General features: G+C 43.6%; 1 long non-coding RNA gene across 1 annotated transcript in view; it reads left to right on the top strand.

Annotated features, from left to right (window-relative positions):
* LOC143271817 (uncharacterized) overlaps nt 1-12,503 on the top strand; it is a 30,751-nt gene extending 18,248 nt beyond the window's left edge. Inside the window, exon 3 of the long non-coding RNA XR_013049013.1 lies at nt 9,976-12,503. This is a non-coding gene — a long non-coding RNA (uncharacterized LOC143271817). The remainder of the gene's footprint in view (nt 1-9,975) is intronic.
* Nucleotides 12,504-19,721: the final 7,218 nt, after the last annotated feature.

Here is a 19,721-nt window from a genome sequence, read left to right on the forward strand (position 1 = left end):
CAACTCTTATAAAGGAAAAATATTTAATTGGAGTGGCAGCTTACAGTTCAGAGGTTCAGTCCATTATCATCATGTGGGACATGGTGACATTCAGGCAGACACGGTGCTGGAGAAGGAGATACCTCTTGATCTGCAGGCAGCAGGAATCTGTGTCCACACTAGGTATAGCTTGACCATAGGAGATCTCAAAGCCCACCCCGACAGTGACACATTTCCTCCAACAAGGCCACACCCCCTAATAGTGCGACTCTGTATGAACTTATGGGGGCCAATTACATTCAAATTATCACTTCAGTGTTATCCCAAACCAAACAGTTCCTCAAGGTGAAATAAGTCAGTCATAAAATGACAGATTGGCTGATTCCATTTATATGAGGATCTTAGAATAGTCAAACTCATAAAGACTGGGTGGGGAGAGGGATTATTGTTATAGAGATTCAATTTGCAAGTTGAGAAAAACTTTCCTAGATCGGTGATTGTAGTGATTCACAGTGTCTGACTATAATTAATACCACTGAACTAGACACATACAAATGGTTATGATATGAAATGTCTGCTGAGAATATATCACCCACCACTCTCTTCAAGAACTATTCCATGTCAATCATGGTAGCACACACTTGTAATCTCAGAATTTAAGAGACTGAGGCAGGATGATCAGGCCCTTAGAGATACATAGACAAACCACAAAGACACCTATGGTGGAAAGTTGTAAAACCAAATAATGTGAATGAGATGAACATGTTCCTAAATGTATGCAACCTACCAGATCTGACTAATAGACAGCTAGAAAACCTAAGTGTACCTACAGCCATGGTGGACGCTGATGACTAATCCAAACCCTCCCACCACCAGCAGAACTGAGGGTCTAAGGGCCTTACTGGGGAATTAGAGCAAATGCGTAAAGGAATTAAGACTAACCTTTCTGAAATTATTTTGAAAACCTGAGGAGGAAGATACAGTTAAGCTGTTCTATGAGACCAGCATTACCCTCATAAAGAAGGCAGAAGATACTCTCAAAGAAATAAAATCTTTAAGTAAATACCCCTTATGAGTTTGATCCAAAAACTCTCAATAAAATGCTAGCAAAACTAATTACAAAATCAGCTTGATTATGAAATTAACAGACTAGATGACAAAATGAATGACCAGCTCTTGTGATACTGTGCGTGGGTTGTGGTGCACACCTTGAATCCTAGACCCTGGGGGACTAAAGTAGGAGAATGACAGTTTTGAGGTCAACCTGGGCTCCATATCCAGACCATCTGTCAAACAACTTTTTATGTCAAAAACGCTCAATCCAATCAGCATAGTGACACATGCCTTTAATCCCAGTACCCTGGGAGACAGGATCAGGAAGATCTCTGTGAGTTCAAAGTCATCTGGGGCTACATATTAAGTTTCAGGACAGCCAGGAATACATGTCTCAAAACAAAAACAAAACCATTCAGTCCACTAGAAGCAGGAGGAGATGTTCTCACTGAGCATAAGTGGGTCACAGATGGAGACCCACAGCTGACGTGCACTCCACGAAACTTGATCAAGCAATCTTCAGCAAAGGGACGAGATTATTCACTGTAAAGGACAGCTTTTCCCTAAGATTATTAACTAGGAAGGAAGGCTATTTTCACTACTCAATGAAAGAAGAAGGACAAAGGGTGTCCAAAGGAAGAAATAAAATGATTATTGTTCACAAATAACAGGATTTTTAGTATTAGAAAACCTAAAGATGACACAAAAGCTGTGGCTGCTGTGAATTAAGCATAATTGCTGGATACAAAGTCAACACAAAACGTCAGTTCTGTTCTTGTGTACTAGAAATGAACAATCCGAAAAGAAAATTAGGATTTCATTACATAATGTCAAAAATAAGATCTACAGGAAGAGAGTTGTCCAAGAAGTAGAAGTTCTTTAAAATCTAAAATAAAGTACTGGAAAGACTTTTAAAGATATAAATAAATGGAAATACATTTTGTTGATTTTTGTTTGTCTTCTTCTTGGTAAAAAATGGCTGTTAGGCAAAGTGCTGCCCTTGCCTTGACTGCTGACAGGGAGCACTCTGTCCAATCCCGACAAGCAGGACACTAGAAAATGCAACTGCTGAACCTTGCCAAGACAGTGTAGAAGAGTCTTTCAAATTCTCATGCTTCTGAAAATGGTCTGCCAGATATTCTAGGCCTGTAGCCAAAAGTGGATGCCCCAATGTTGCAGAGAAGCAGGCACCAGCTGTCTCTATCACTTCTTGCATTTTTCAGAAGGTTCTTGCTTCCTGCTCACTCAAGTAATATTATTTTTCTTTCTCAGATCTTAGATGGGGTGGAAGACTAGATAGTTACAGTTACAATCCTCTTGTATTTTATCTAAGAGCATATCAGATACAAGATTTAGATTCTTCAAGATAGGACAGCTATTGGAGTAATCTCTGTAACTTGCCAATTACCTTTGGCCTGGACATTTAGTATGTGTTTCTTGCTTGATGTTGTTATTGTTGGTTGTAGTTTCATTTTTGTTTATGTTATTACCCTTTCTTTCTCCTGGACAATACTTGATAATTGTTCTTATTATATATAGTTTTCTATTAGGTTTAGAACTTTCTTATTTAGACAAAAAGGGAGGTATTGTGGGAATTTGTCCCGCCAATAGTTTTGGTGTATGAGCCTTAGGGCCTGGCTTCTTCTCTGCCTACATGAACACTTAAAAGAGGAGAGAGAGGGGGTCGCTCTCTCTTGGGTAGTGGAGACCCAATCAGGCAGTATGGAGTGGCATGTGTCAATCCCCATCTTTCCTGGTCAAAACGGAAGGACTCTGCAATCTGCCTTATCCTGTATCCGTGAGTCTGTTTTCCCATAGCACCCATTAATAAATTGATTTATATTCATATATACATCCTTTAGCTCTCATTTCACAGATGGAAACAGTTTTGTTCAAGATGGGATTGAGTATGCAGAAGCAGTGGTGGTGCCCCAAGATAAGACCATGTGAACACAGTCTGTAAGCCTGTGCTCAAGGAGCTGAGCTTTTAGCTGTTACTCAAGAACTCCACTGGGGAAAAGACAAGGCTATCACCACATACACTGACAGCCAACATGCTTCTGCCACAGCCTATGTCAGTGGGGCTCTAGACAGGGAAAGAGGACTGCCAACCTCTGTAAGAAAAGAAATCAAAAAGTAGAGAAGAAATCTTAGCCCTATTGAAAGCTGTCTGGTTACCCAAGAGGGTAGTTATCTATTATAAAGGAAACCACAAAAGGGGATTCCCCAGAAGCCAGAGGCAACAGAGTGGCTGACTTGGCCACCAAGAAAGTGGTCCTAGAATCAATGAGGTCTCTCCAGGTGTTGGTAGCCCTGCTGAAGCCCACTTTACTGGACCACTCAGCATACAGCCAGGGCAAGAATGACTGGGTAAAGCAAGAACTAGCCACACTGATAAACAAAAATGGTGGATGTTGCCAACAGTATACCATCCTTCCTGCAAGTCTGGAAGGTAACTGGTTATGAATCTCCACCAAGCCACTCAGCTAGGGGCCATAAAAAATTAACTTCTTAGACTCAGGTATTATGTTTCAAATTTGGAAAGCCTAGTTAAAGACACTACCTTTAGATGTACCACCTGTGCTCAGGTAAACCCCAATGTGGGAAGGAAGATTCCACGAGGGATCTGGACTGGAGAAAATGGGCCTGGGGATGGGGAGTTGGGCTTTACTGAAATCAGTCCTACTGTTTGGAGCTATAAATATTTGCTAGTATTTGTAGATATCTTTCAGGATGGGTAAAAGCCTACCCCACCAAAATAGAGGTGTGAATGAAAAAATGTGAAAACTCAAGCCATGCTATTAAAGTTCTTTGTGTCTGGCTCAGGAGCCTCAGGCCTCATGCCTCCTTGACCTTATGGGCACATCACCTGAAAGCTTATGAGTAGCACGAAAATCTCAACTTTCCACCGTTTCTGAGCAGTCTCTCCTCTTCTGTCTTGACCATTACTCAGGAAGCATCAAAGGAGAAATGCTACAGGTGGAGCTGGAAAAGATGAAAATAAGAGAGTCAGAAATGTTTTATTCCAGGGATTGCATGTATGTGTGCTTTAAATACGTTCAAGGGGAAAAACTAGGCAGCATGCAAATATTTATTCCTTAAAAAGTATCCTTTGTGAGCTGAGTGTGGTGGCCTGCTTCTGTAATCTCAGCACCAGAGGCAGAAGCCAAAGGAGAATCTCAGGGAGAATGGAAAAACCTGAACACAAGAAATCTAGACACAACCAGTATACCTTCAGGCCTAAATGGTTTGGTGTCCCTGGTTTGGCCACACTGTACAACACCACTCAAAAGGAACAAACTCCTGAGACACAAGGGTGGCAACTCAGATGGATCTCAAGAGAATTTATGAGCTGTGAACAAGCCAGTCTCAGAAGCTCACACAGCCTAGACATGGTAGGGAAGGCCTCTAACCCCAGCACTCAGAGAACTCCAAGCCAGCCTGGCCAACATGGTGAGGTCCTATCTCAAGAACAAACAGAAAGGATACTTTGGGCAATTGAACATCATCTTTAAAACTTGAAGAGTACAATCATACATACACACGTACATACATACATACAATCATACATACATACATGCATGCATACATACATGTATACATACATACATACATACATACATACGGTCTTTCAGTTGACCTTAGCCAAAGCAGCATGTTTTTCAATGTATTGGATCATCTTTGTTTTTCTCCCTAATCAAAACACCAGCCTGAGGATGTCATTTGGGATATTATTGTCTATGAGACTCAGACAAAGAAGAAAAGGGGAGGAGAAGCAGCTCACTTCCTCTCACAACTGAATAAAGCCTCCTTCGGACTGCAGGGCTAGCATCAGTAAGGGGGAAGAACAGCATGCTCAGCAGGGACTAGAAAGTGCATGGCTAATATCCTGCCACTCTCTACCCATGTGTCAGTTACTCACACAGCAAAGAGCTCACACACTTGAAGTGCACGACTTAACTTCAGTATTATTCACACAAGTTACAAGCGTTGCCATGAGCTGAGTTTAAGATATCCTCATCATTCTAAATAGAAATTCATTATCAGTCATTTTCCTAACAGTTTCACACAAACATCACACATATGCACACATATACACATTCACACATGCACACACATATACACACCACATGTGCACACATACATACATTCACACACATACATATCATATATGAACATTGTTATACAGATACACATGAATACGTACACATACATACCCATTTACACATACACATGCACCTACACATTCACACAGATACAATACACTCAAACACACACATGCACACATATACCCATTCATACATACATACACACATATGCACATCAGTATACAGATATACATGAGTACATACACATACATACCCATACAAACTACACATACGAACTCATAAAGATATATACATGTATACATATCATCCGTCCTTCCAAAAGCACAATATACTCACTGTCCCTAGAGATTTTCTTGTTTTGGACAGTCAGGTGAAGAAAATCATAAGTGTGGCCTGCAGGCCTGGCTGTGTTCACCAGTGGGATGTTCTCATTGAGGGATTTGGTAGTGTGGCAGATATAGTACCTCATCTCTTTCTATTACTTACAAGCCCCCCACTGCACTGGTAGACATATTTCTCTCTTCATTCATGATTTGGTGAGCCATTTCTGCTTTTTGGCTATTAAGAATAATGCTTCTAGAGCTCGAGAGATTGACTCAGCAGTTAGCATTTCTTGCTCTTCTAGAGGACTGGTGTTCAGTTCCCAGCATCCACATGGTGGCTCACCAGCACCTTGTTCTGGCTTCTGAGGGCACCAGGAGCACACACCATGCACATGCATATATGCAGGCAAACACTCATACACATAAAATAAAAATAAATAAATCTTAAAAAGAATACTGCTAAGAACATCCCTGTACAAGCAAGAGTGAACTTATCTACTACCTTGAATATTTCCTGTTTCCTTGTGATGAGATCATTTAAAATCTTCTCGAGTAGAGAACTGCCTTAACCTTGCTGAGCTCCTCAAGAATTCAAACCACTTCAGTTTGCTACAAATATTCCATGCTGTGAAGATGGCTACTGGCTCTTGTTGGGAAACTGGGACTGATCTTCCTGCTGACCTATGACCTCTCCCAATAAATGAATTTATTAATTTCCACCAGTTGTTATGGCTGGTGGGAAGTGTATGACTGGAATGTACAGGCTGCCAGAAGAAGGCCACAGAGATGACTGAACTTCTCCTGACTTCAGAACTGCATTGGTCCCTGTGAAGTTGTCTTACCCCAAACCTTCAACCTTAATGCCCAGAAGACCAAGAACACACCCATGCCCTATAAGGTACTCTTATTATGGAATTTATAAGACATCAAAAGAAATTTTGGCCTTTAGGGTGATTCAGAGTAAACTAGAGCTAGAGGAGATAGTGAATAAAAACAGAAGTCAGTCAGTATTGTAGCCACAGGAAGAAAAGGGCCTCAGTGGAGAACTGGGGTCCATTCAGCACATCTATGGGGAGGGGGACATAATCCAGGGTACGGTGGAGTCAGTAAGTGGGGAATTATTAAAAGGAAACACCAGAGTTTGGAAAGTGGGGTCCTGAACAAAATGGAATGACCACAGTCTTGCTGGAGACAAGCCAGCAAGGCCAGACCTCCCATGGAAATGAGGCAGGTGACCAGATGCAGAGGATGGGGGAATGTGGCTGCACCAAGTTTTATGGATTCAATCTTGTGACACAGAATTGACACAGAATGCCAAGAGTTGAAGCCCACTGCAGGCAGAGCAGAGGAGGCTGACAAAATTTGGTGAGGAAGAGAGCTGCTACAGCCAAGTCAAGTGAGCTACTGAACGCATTGGCCACGTAAAAATGCTGGAGGCTGAGGCTGGTAGGTCCTGCAGCCCTCTGGCAAGCCAAGCTAGCCTACTTGGTGATTTCCAGAATGGTGAAAAAACCACCCTGTCCTGAAAAAACAAGGTGGACAGTGCTTAAGGAACAGCAGCTGAGGCTGTCCCCAACTGCCACATACATGGACACACAACACCCTTCCCGTGTGCAGACACACACACACACACACACACACAAAGACTTAATGCAAATTCTAGACTTGTCATGTGGGCCCCCAGAAAGGGCAGTTACTGATTTTTCAGAAAGGGCAGACACAATCTGCAGTGATGGGTTATCATTACCATAGAGAGCGCAGCCTCTGCTTCCCCCTGAGCTGATCTTCTAGACTGGCATTGCTCCTTTCCACTCTCACGTTCCAGCCAGAGAGGTAGGTACTCCTGGGAAAGGGGATGCACACACCACCCACCAGCCCTCAGCATACCCTGAAGACACATCTTAAGGACACATCACTTCATCCAGACCCTGCCCCCAGACCGTGTGGCAGGTGTGGTCTGCTCCTTCCTACGCAGGGATATGGGAAGTCATGCAATTCCAGGATCTTGAGTCTGGAGGAGTAAAGATTCAGGAAAATCTCCCCCAGCTTCTTCGCCACCTCCCCGATGGACAAGCTGGGGTGCTCTCCTTTGATTTTGGGGCGATACTCAGAACAGAACAAGAAGAAGGCAGAAGGAGGCCTCTTGGGTGCATTGGGGTCCTTGAACTTCTTTTTGGTCTCCCCTTTGGGAGGATGTAGGTTTTCATTTCTCTCTCATAACGAGCCTTGTCAGCCTTTGCCATGTCTTCAAATTTCCCCTTTTCTTTAGCAGACATGGTTTTCCACCTTTCTGAGCACTTATTCTAGAACTCCGAGAAGTTGACAGAAGCATCCGGGTTCTTCTTCTTGTGTTCCTCCCGGCAAGTTTGCACATTTGAGGACATTTTGCCTCTCGGCTTCTTAGGATCTCCTTTGCCCATGTTTAGTTGATTTTCCTCCGCGAAGCACAGAGTCGCCCAGTGCCCGTCCGTCTCGCGCTGGCCCGGGCGCTGTCTCTATGGAGCTCAATGTACTGCAATGTGGAGCAACACCGCTGCAGACCACAAGCAGCCCTGTGAGAAGGCTGCCGAGCTGAAGGAGAAGTATGAGAAGGATATTACTGCCTACAGAGCTAAAGGAAAACCCGAGGCGGCGAAGAAGGGGGTCGTCAAGGCTGAAAAGAGCAAGAAAAAGAAGGAAGAAGAAGATGAGGAGGAGGATAAAGAGGATGAGGAAGAGGAGGAAGAGGAAGAGGAAGATGAAGATGATGATGATAAGTTGGTTCTAGCGCAGTTTTTTTCTTGTCTATAAAGCATTTAAACCCCCTGTACACAACTCACTCCTTTTAAAGAAAAAAATTGAAATCTAAGGCCGTGTAAGATTTGTTTTTAAACTGTACAGTGTCTTTTTTTTGTCTAGTTAACACACTACCGAATGTGTCTTTAGATAGCCCTGTCCTGGTGGTATTCTCAATAGCCACTAACCTTGCCTGGTACAGTCTGGGGGTTGTAAATTGGCATGGAAATTTAAAGCAGATTCTTGTTGGTGCACAGCACAAATTAGTTATATATGGGGACGGTAGGGTTTTTGTTTGTTTGTTTTTGTTTTATTTTTTTCATCTTCAGTTGTCTCTGATGCAGCTTATTACGAAGATAATTGTTGTTCTATTAGCTGAATACCACTCTGTAATTGCAAAAAAAAAAAAAAATGCAGCTGTTTTGTTGGCATTCTGAATGTTTCTAAGTAAATACATTTTATTTGTTTAAAAAAAAAAGATTCAGGAAAATTCCTTCTTTCCAGAAAAGACATCGGGGGCCAGAGAATCAGGAGACTTGGGCAGCCAGCTAACAGGCTTGATACAGAAAAATCTATAAAGTATTTGGGTCCTGCCAATGTTTTCAGTTGAAATCACTTGTGTGAATCAGTTTCATTCATTCACAATTTGGTGCATTAGGTGAGGGATCTACTTCAATTGTAGAATTGTTACCTATTCCCAGCCCTGAAAAATTAATTAACTAATTGCTTGGTTGGTTGGTAGTTAGTTACTCGATCTAATATTTTATGCATGCCACTGTCTTATTCAAACTTTGGAGCTGATGTGTTGATGACAAATGTTGAGTACAGGATGAGACAGTTATGGGTTCAGGTTCACAGCTTCAGAAAAGCTGCATCCGGGAACTGGGGACATGGCTCAGCAGTGAAGACCACTGACTGCTCTTCCTGAGGACCCAGTTCTCAGCTCCACAGGACAGCTCACGGACAGTTGTGACTCCACTTCCAGGGCATCTGCCCTCTTCTGGCCTCCCTGGGCACCAGGCACATACATGGTGCAAAAAGGTACACAGACATACAAGCAGACAAAACACACATAAACTAAAATAATTTTTATCTTTTTTTTTTTTTTTTTTTTTTTTTTTTTTTTTTTTTTTTGGTTTTTGGAGACAGGGTTTCTCTGTGTAGCTTTGTGCCTTTCCTGGAACTCACTTAGTAGCCCAGGTTGGCCTCGAAATCACAGAGATCCACCTGGCTCTGCCTCCCGAGTGCTGGGATTAAAGGCGTGCGCCACCACCGCCCGGTAATAATTTTTATCTTTATTATTTATTTATTTTTGGTTTTTCTGGACAGGGGTTTCTCTGTGTACCAGCCTCAGCTGTCCTGGAACTCACTTTGTGGACCAAACTGGCCTTAAACTCATAGAGATCCATCTTCTTCTGCCTCCCAAGGACTGGGATTAAAGGTGTGCACCACCACACTAGGCTAAGTAATTTTTTAAAAATGTATCAAAACATAATCTCCCCAAGAAAAAAATTTTAAAAATCAGCAGTTTTCTATTATCTAATTAGGACAGAAGGGACACCCTCTAGTGCCCACTGACAGAGTGTATTCCATAAGAATTCTATTGACCTTTGTCCCTTGGTTCATTTTGACATTGTTCAGAGTTCTCCAGTTTGCATCGCCCAGGGCCCAGGTGCTCAGCTCCCCTTACACAGTTCCTAGACTGTCTCTTTCAGCAATTATTTCTCTCCCTGCAGCTGCACTCCAAAGACTGCTTTTGTGGACCACCAGGAATTTCCTGTGATAGAATCTCAGAAAGCTACTGGTGACTCGGAGGAGGTGACTTCACAGGGCAAAAGGTCCCTTTCTACAATAAACATTCTCAGTGTGGTCATGTCAGAGACTTCGCACACAGATCCCACACCTACCAGCCACTTGTCATCTTGACACCAAACATCCAGAGAAAGAAAGAAAACCACTTGTAAAGGACTGTCTTCTTGTTTTAACTGGACCTGCGTTTGAATTCTGGATGGGTTAACCTTATGCAAACCAAAGAAGCAGCAAAGGGTGGTAGCTCACACCTGTAATACCAGCATTCAGGAGGCTAGAGCAAGACAGATGCTATGAGTTCAAGGATTGCCTGGCCAAGTGGGGAGATTGAAGAGAAAGAAAAGAAAACAAACCCAAAAGGGAGCCTTACCTTAAAATAATTTTTTAAAAAGACAAAATATTTTTGGTGGTGCAGGGAATCAAAACCAGAGCCCCAAACATGCTTAGCAAGTTTTCCAAGATGTATCTGTAGTCCCAACTTCAGTCACTGATTCAGACTTTCAAGTGTAGGATGAAGGTTGTGCAGTGAGCATGAAGCCCTTAAGCATTCTGAGGATGGAAGCAGACACACAGCTTCTACATCAGCCCCTCTGAAAGCCATGCTCAAAACAATCAACAAGAGGAGAAACCAGAAGTGTGATTGTTGCTGGTCTGCACTATGACACCTGTGACCTGTGTGCATGGAAGGGAGCTTGTTCCTAGGGCAGGGAAGCCAGCGTGGAGCCCTCACCCTCGGTGATGAAACAACCAGTACTACATCTACTGCCAGGCCCCTTCCACATCCAAGTCACCACTGTGTCTTGAGAGTGTCCTGGGTTTTTGATGCCTCCATCAGGAGCCTCCCAGGCAGATCTCTCCACAAGGGAAGGCAGAAAGCACAGGCAGACAGGTTTGGGTACAGAGGCCACATGAGATCCTTGCTTCTCAGCAGTGACTGCAGCACTCTGGTAGTACATTTGCTTGCTCACAAGCTTACCGCTCCCATGCGTGGCGGGGCCTACCTCCAGCGCTGCTACTGGACTTCACCCACTTTCCCTCCTGGAATGTATGCATTCATCCATTGCTCAGCCATCCAGTCAGTATCCAGCTATGACCAAAGCATTGCGAATTAACTCTTACAAGCTATGCCTCTGGGTATGATAAAGTGGCTCCAGATTCTCTCTTGGAAGAACACATGAGACACAGATGCTGGCCTTGAGATGAAAATGGGAACCATAAGTGGAGTGCTGGAGTAGCAGTGCTGATAGCCCCTTTCTGGCTGAGAGAAAACAGGGCACATAGTCTTTCTGGAACCACACCCTTCAGTATCATTTGTAAAATAAGAATACAGTTCGAGGACCCTCCAGGCTGGGAAAACTGCATATCAAGATGAAGTCTGAACACTTACTTAGTACCAGGTATGAAAATACCTGTGGACTTGGCACAATAGGGAAGGTGAATTAAACAAATAATTATAACAACAAACTTCCAAATGTCTTGATTAGTGCAGAAGAACACTTCAATGCATTAAAGGTGAATAAAGCCGTCTGGGTACCGTGATGCCCTAAACCTTCAATCTCCACAGCAGCACTTGCTTGGCTGAGGAACTGGAACCAGGTCACATGCAGAAGACACGTGAAGGAGCATCTCCTCAGCACTATCAGGAGTGCCCATCGGGCCCCGCGTCTCTCCCTCTGCCCACAGAGTTCATTCGTTCTCACCGTATTAAAGCCTCAGTGAGTGTCCTTCATTTCATAGTCCTTAGTGCCTTCCTCGAAACAGAAATGGATCGCAGCAACCGAAGAGGAAGCATGTTCTGAGTCTCTCAGATGCTCTGGGGAAGCTGAGGAACCAACCGCAGGCAAGGGCAGAAGACGTAGCCAACCCACGGTATGAAGCCCAGCACATGCGCATACACGACCCTTCAGACCCAGGCATTGGGCCCACGCTGTTTTGTTACATCTCAGCTCCACGGCCTATTAGCTACTCAGCCTTAAATAGGTGTTTCCCTGACTGTGGAACCAGCTCTTTAAATGCTGCATGTTGACAAGTCTAAAACACTGTTGATTGTAAGGTTAGAGGCACGCTGAGCCTGGCATGCAGGCACATGTACAGAGCTCCATCCTGGAAAAGAGCCGGCAGGAAGGCAGCTATAGACCAGCCTGGACTGGTTAGTGAGTTCAAGGTCAGGCTGAGCTACAGGGTAAGACCTTGTCTTAAATAAATAAAAACAAATAACACATCATCAATTTTAGGTTACAGTCATGTCCTGCAACACATGAAGAAGACACTGCCAGTTGATACTATGACAATGACTTTTTGCTTTACATTTTTGTTTTGTATATTATTAAAATGCCTCCATACTCTGGGACTGATACTTGGAATTAAACTTAAATAACTTTGTGCCTGCTAGGTAAGAGCTCTACCACTGAACTACACATCCCTCTCCAACCATCCTTTTACTTTTTGTTTTGAAATAGAGTCTCAGAAGTTTCCTAGGCTGGCCTTGAGTTTTCATTTCTCCTGCCTCAATTTCTCAAGTAGCTAAGATGACTAGTCTGAATCACCAGAATAAAATTCTTATTAGGTTGAATTTAGTTATAGATATATCACACTTCTACAGATACAAGATGGAAGAATACAGGTCGAGTGTTCCTTACCTGAGAAGCTTGGACCCAAAAGTGTTCAGAATTTCAGGATGTTGTCAGATTTGGGGATACTTCATATAGTTAATGAGAGGTCCTAGTGAGGAAATAAAAGTCTAAGCACATCCATATTAAACAAAAATTTAAGATAATTACATTTAGATACTATTTTAAATGATATTATATATAAAGCAATTTTTCAAGTGTGGAATTTTCCACTGATGATATCATGGCATCATTCAGAAAGTTTCAGGTTTTGGATTGTATCATATTTCAGACTTTTAGATTAGGAATGTTGAAACTTATTTTCAAGTGTAAATTAATGGCTGGCCATGGTGATGCACGCCTTTACTCCCAGCACCAGGAAGCAGATGGAGCTCTGTGGGTTTGAGGCCAGCCAGGTCTACGTAGTGAGTTCTAGTCCATCCAGAGCATGGCGTGAGACAAGGAAAGAGAGAGAAAGAGAGAGAGAGAGAGAGAGAGAGAGAGAGAGAGAGAGAGAGAGAGAGAGAGAGAGAAGACGAGCATGGTTCTACACTTGCAGAGTCAGCCACTCAGGAAGCTAACATGGAAAGAGCTCTGTGAGCCTGGCATTATAACAAGGCTCCGCTGCAAGAAAAACAGAAGAAATGCGATTGGGAAAAAGAGGCAAAGAGAGAGAATCCCTTTCCAATCAGGGTCCACCTCTCCCTGCTTGCCTGTCAACACACCCCTCATCCACTCAGGTTTGTACAAGCAAGGATGCTGCTCTCGGGGCCATCTCTACCACTGGGCAGCATCTTCAAATACGTGACCCCATGCTGGACAAAGTGGCACATGCCATGAACCCCAGCACCTAGGAGGCAGAGGCAGGCCTCTGTGAGCTTGAACCCAGCCTGGTCTACATAGCAATTCCAGGCCAGCCTAGGTTACAGAGTGAAATCTTGCCTTCCCCAACCAAAAATAGACGCTACATTTCCCGCAGACTTTCCTGAAGCCTCTGCAGCCTCCGCCTGAGGTGTTGCTTGGCTCCACCTGTAGTGGAGCTTTTACAACACAGCCACATCCTGCCCACGTGGCCTTGGAGGGTCTTCTAGTTTTTTCACCTGAAGCATCAAATATTTATGAGTGTCCTCTGTGTTAACAGGAAGACAGCTAATTACTTGCATCATCTGCCCACAGGGCTCATTACAAGATGGTCCTCAGGGAAAAGCCAATGGTGGGCAGGTGCTTTAAACAGCCCCAGAAGCCTGTGGTGGGACTGAGAGCATTAAAAGATCATACAAAGGACTAGACCTGGCATATTAGCAGTCATTAAAAGTCAGTAATTTATTTTCCTTTAAAAACTTTTTTTGAGACAGGGTCTCACTATGTAGTTATGGCTGTCCTGGAACTCACTCTGTAGAGCAGGCTAGCGTCAAAAAGTCACAGAAATGCACCTACCACTCCCAGCCTTTCTTTAAAATTTGTGTGTATGTGTGTGTGTGTGTGTGTGTGTGTGTATACACATTTTATGTGTTTGCATGTCTAACCAGTGCCCATTGAGGCCAGAAGTGGGTGTCATATTCCCTTGAGATGGAGTTACAAGTGGCTCTGAGCTGCCTAATGTGAGTGCTGGAAATTGAACTGAGGTCTTCTGGAAGAGTAGCAAGTGCTCTTAACCATAGAGCCATCTCTCCAGCTCAGTTATTTGGTTTTGCTTGTAATAAACTGAGCATCTTAGAATGTTGAGACTTTGATGTTTAGTTTTGGAGACTGGGTGATCTGTGAGTTCACTGTACAAAAGATGTCAGAAGTAAGTTAGAAGTCGGGAAGGCCAAGAAGAGTGGGCAGAGATGCCAGGTGACCTTTCTTCAGTTCTTCCCAAGAGCCCTAAAATCGGCTCCTTCTTGACAGTGAAATCTCCTCTTGGTGGCTGTCCATGTCCAGAGACACAGAGCTGACCCAGGCCTGCTCCGTGAGTTGCCACACACAGGACACATTCCTTACGGTTCAGTGAGAATGTCTAACCCTTTGTCTTTCTTCACCTTCTCCACCTCTAACACGTTAGTGTGGTTATTACACACCGTACTCAGGAGCCAGAAGCGGCCCTACTGGTTTTCTTTTGTGTTCTGACAGGATTTGGAACACTGCGTTCTAGTTCTGATCTTGATACTAGCACATGTTTCTCACCCTGGGAGAGCCAGGCAGGAGGTGGAAAAAGGTTCCACCAGAATAGGAAGTAGAACAAAGAATAGGGCATACTCTCCCCATTCCATGGCTCTGCTGAGTGTGGGTGTTACCAGACGGAAACCTTTATGTCACTATCTTTGTTGAATACCTTATCAAATAAGATGTTTTTAACTTAAACATTGTGCTTCCCTTTACCTTCCATCCATGTTTGATGAAGTTTGATATTTCTCCTTTTTCTTCTAATTTTTGAAAGCAGAACATTTGTTTACAGCAAATCAATGAAGTCTTCATGATGCGTTGATGGGGCACAGCAGCACCCTCTCGGTGATGATGTAATGCTGCACAGCAGCACCCTCTCAGTGATGAGCTGACCCTGCACAGCAGCACCCTCTCGGTGATGAGCTGACCCTGCACAGCAGCACCCTCTCAGTGATGAGCTGACTGCACAGCAGCACCCTCTCGGTGATGAGCTGACCCTGCACAGCAGCACCCTCTCAGTGATGAGCTGACTGCACAGCAGCACCCTCTCGGTGATGAGCTGACCCTGCACAGCAGCACCCTCTCGGTGATGATCTAATGCTGCACAGCAGCACCCTCTCGGTGATGAGCTGACTGTACAGCAGACCCTCTCAGCGTTAGGTGCTGTTCCTCCCAGGAATCCACGTCTGAATCTGTTATAGACAGTCTCTACATGCCTTTTTAGCCCAGACTGGTAGTTCACTCTAGTTCTACTTTTGCCTGAGCTTGGCAGGGTAGCCATGCTTACCACAGGTCCATGACTTCTGAAGATGGGAAGCCTTAGAGGCACAACAGTCATTTCAACGCTTTCCAAACGCTTTGGCATCCCCTTTGGCATCTTGCTTCTGCAGATGATACCAAAACAACCAGAAGAAACTTGGAACTTCTAAAGGAATGATCTAAGGACTGTTTTGAAATCTCAGTGTGGCAAGTGCAAGGCTGAGAGACAGCTGGAGATAGGTGCAGCTGTCCTGTGCTCCAGGAGGCAGGCATGCAGAGGTCAGAGGCACTTGTTCCAGATTCCAGTGTGACATGTGGCTGAGAACCTGGCTCTGGGCCAAAAGATGTAAGGCTTTTAAATTGTTGAAAATACTGTCAAGTAGTACTTAAAGGTTGTGCAAGACACAGTCCGGGAACCAGTACAGGGGAGCATCACCGTTCTCGACCCCCGGAGCTCCGATGCCAGGCTTAACATGGGCGTGCCCCTTCCTGCTGAGCTGTCTCTCTCTGGATTTCTCATTTCTCCCTCTGAGTGTTCCATCCACCCACAGGCCTAGGGAACTTGCAAAAGGAACCCCATGTTCCTCCCTGAGGACTGACGGAGGCCCACTGGCTGGTAGAAATAAGGACATTTGGCTTGACACAAACTCAGAAAACTGCCACTAAACCTGGAGATGGCGAGGGAGGGGCTTGGCATCTTCTGGGCTGGGGCCAGGACAGTGGTATTGGCCTGAGGCATAGGAGCCAAGCTTGAGATGCCGGCCCCGTGTGTCCCTGCTGCTGCTCTTGCTTGGCGCTCTCTGTAGCTGTAGGCCTGAGGTCTCAGTTTATAGATTCTTTGTTTATTCTAAAGGAAAGAGGCAGGAAGTTCATTTTTACCAGTGACCTTGACTGCATGTCTTTGATGATGATGTTTAATGGCTGAAGGTTCAGCAGCTTATTTATATCATAAAATGACGACATCCTTGCTGTATTTTTCACATCTCTTTAGTGAGGGTGCTTCCTGAAATCAGTCACACACACAAACACAGCTTAGAGCAAGTGTTTTTCAGTTTGACTTATTTTTTTATTGCATCCTCATCCCAATCTATAATACAAATAGTGCAATATTATTTTCAAATATTTACCTGGACTTGTAGAGCAACCTGTTGTTTCAGGGTTCTGACTGTTGGTATTGTATTGTTTGTTTTAATTATTTTTCTTTTAATGGAGAAAATTTTAAACCTTTTTCTCCATAATATTGTATCAGGCAAAAATTTCTTATTATATGTCACATTTTTTTAATCTTTTCTCTCTTTCTTTAAAAAGCAAGATGTTTTGTCAATTTAAAATGGTTAATTATTTAAAAAAAACAATTACAGGCCAGGTATGGTGACGCACACCTTTGATCCCAGCACTCGGGAGGCAGAGGCAGTCTGAGTTCGAGGCTGGCCTGGTCTACATAGTGAGTTCCAGGACAGTCAGGATTACATAGAGAAATCCTGTCTCTAAAAACAAACAAAAATAAAAAACAATTACAGCAGAGTCTGAACAGCCTAAGTATATGAAATTTTAGGAAATATTGCCGCCTAGTGGTCACATGTGACACTGCAGTAACATTAGCATGGTTCGAAGTTGTCTTGTTTTGTCTGTTTCCATACACTTTAATTAAAGGCATGGTATGGTGTCTATTAACAGAGCTTTGCAATCTTTAGTTAACGTGTATGGAAATCATTTTGAGATCTTGTTAAAGTAAGACTCTTATTCAGGAGTTTGAGTGTCTCTCAGTCTTGACCCTCTGCTTGGCAGGATAGCCATGTTTACCACAGGTCCACTTTAACAGTGGCAGGTGTGCCTCTTATTTCAATGTTTTCCAATGTCCAAGGCTTTAGAGGACATAGGTGCAGTTCCCATGTGCCCAAAAAACATGTCAACAGGATCCCAGAGCAAGCCAGCACTGCCATCCCATGACCACACTGTGTTGGGAGGGCTTAATTTAATATAAATATGGCAAAATTCAATGAGTCTAGGCTATAGAGGCAGAAAATTTTATTGATATGTAAAGATAATTTTATACATTAAGGTTCTTTGACGGTATGTTTCAGTGGTAGAGCTTTCCCTAACATGTATGAGGCTGTGGGCTGTGAACTGAGCGCCAGAACCATATATTTAAAAAGTAATACACAGCTGGGCAGTGGCGCTCACCTTTAGTCCCAGCACTTGGGAGGCAGAGGCAGGTGGAGCTCTGGGAGTTTCAGGACAGCCAGGGCTACAAAGTGAGTTCTAGGATAGCCTGGTATACAGAGCTATTTCCAGGACAGCCAAGGCTACACGGAGAAACCCTGTCTTAAAAGAAAAAAAAAGGAATCCACAAGTCAAACTTATTTTCTGCCTTTCTACATGAGATTAATTTCAGTGAATCAGGAATGTTGGATTAACAGCTATGAATGCCCAATTACCTCCCTTGAATGTTTAACCTCTGCTCTCTTGCTCAGAGTCTAAGAACTTATTCACTTACTCCTTCATTCCCTGCCTTCTACTTGTTGGTTTTTGAGACAGGACTCCGGCTGTCCTGGAATGTACTATGTAGACAAGACTGACCTTGAATTTACAGAGAACCACTTGCCTCTGTCTCTCAAATGCTGGGATTAAGGTATGTGCTACCATGCCTACTTTTCAAACAACCTAAAGAGTAATATTTCCAGATTCTATTTTGCCTTTTAGTGACTGGCATAGATCAAATCATAAAGAATGTCCAGGCTACTGGTCTGGGGAGATCACTGAACTATGCAGGAATGAAAGCAGGCCAGTGGGTACCAAGGCTCACGGGCAGCTGTATCAGTTCCCAAGGGTACTTGAGTAGTCAGAAAATTAGTACCCCCCTGCAATTTTGAATCATTCTTCCCTGAATAAGTCCTTTTAACTTTTAAAAATGCATTGTTGTGTGCCTGCACAGTTCGGGAGAAGTGCCTTGGCACATGTAAGCTGGTCTCTGCTTCCACCTTTTACATGGTTCTAGGAAGTGAACTCAAATCAGTAGGAGTCACTGGAAAACATTTTTTTGTGCACTGAGACATCTCATTAGCCCTTTATAATCTGCTGTATAATCTGCTGGTGGATGCCAGCCAGGCTTAGTGAGGCGTGCTTGTAATCCCAGCCCTCCAGAGGTTGAGACAGAGGGTCAAGTTCATGTCCAGTTTAGCCTTTATAGAAAGATCTTTTCTTTAAATAAAAAAAAATTTCCCATGCTTCCATTAGCACACTGGTTTAAATGTCCCTTCTTGCATGCTCAGCACCAGCCCTGAGAAAGAAGTGCCGCTATTCACCCCACCCTGCTGGCAAGCCTGCTGAGGCTCAACAGTGCTGGCTAACCTGGCTTATGAACCACTCTGCTCCCATGTTCAACACTGGCATGTGAGTGTACTCTCTCTGAGACTTCACTCTGTATGAATAATATGCCAAGAAGTAGGAGCTTTTCAGATGTGTATCCTTAACATGCTGGTGGTTACTATAATATCCGTTTGGGAAAGGAGAACATCAACTTCTAAAATAGAGATAATGGGATCAATAGTTTCTGGGGGAATCAAGGAAAGTCATTGTGAAACCAGTTGCTACAACTTGGGATCTGGTTGCCTTTCTCTAATGTTTTGTGGTCACCATCTATTACTAATACAGAACTTGTTAGTAGACCCAAGTTCTAATCCCTTTGAAAATAAAGGCAAACCAGAGCACAGGGTGATTACTTCGGATTCTGCATATTGCATTTTAATGATTTGGGTCTCCTGGTGTCTGTGCCTCTGATGTGACTGCTTTTCCAATTTCAGTATCTCTGGCATTGTGTTCTGTGTGTGCACTTGAAGACTGCTGAATGTAGAAATCATGAATATTTAATACCATTCATCAAACCTGGAAACTCCCTGAAGAATGCTCACATTTGACCACCAGGGGACAGTCTTGTCTATTTGAAACGATTTCAACTTCTGAGACTCCCACTCTTCCCCTGGAGAAACTTGAGTTGGAAGGCGTCTCGAAAGTTACTTTTTGAAATTTTCATTTGAAAGAATTTCAAAGGTAACTCCTGTTGGCCCCTTGCCAGAGTTTGTCCAAGCAAAAGGCAACATTTCATTCTCAACTGCTACTCCAGGCAGGTAGCCACAAGCCTACCGATCAAATGAGAGGGA

The sequence above is a fragment of the Peromyscus maniculatus genome, chromosome 2 (genome assembly GCF_049852395.1).
Source record: "Peromyscus maniculatus bairdii isolate BWxNUB_F1_BW_parent chromosome 2, HU_Pman_BW_mat_3.1, whole genome shotgun sequence".
Classification (NCBI taxonomy): domain Eukaryota; kingdom Metazoa; phylum Chordata; class Mammalia; order Rodentia; family Cricetidae; genus Peromyscus; species Peromyscus maniculatus.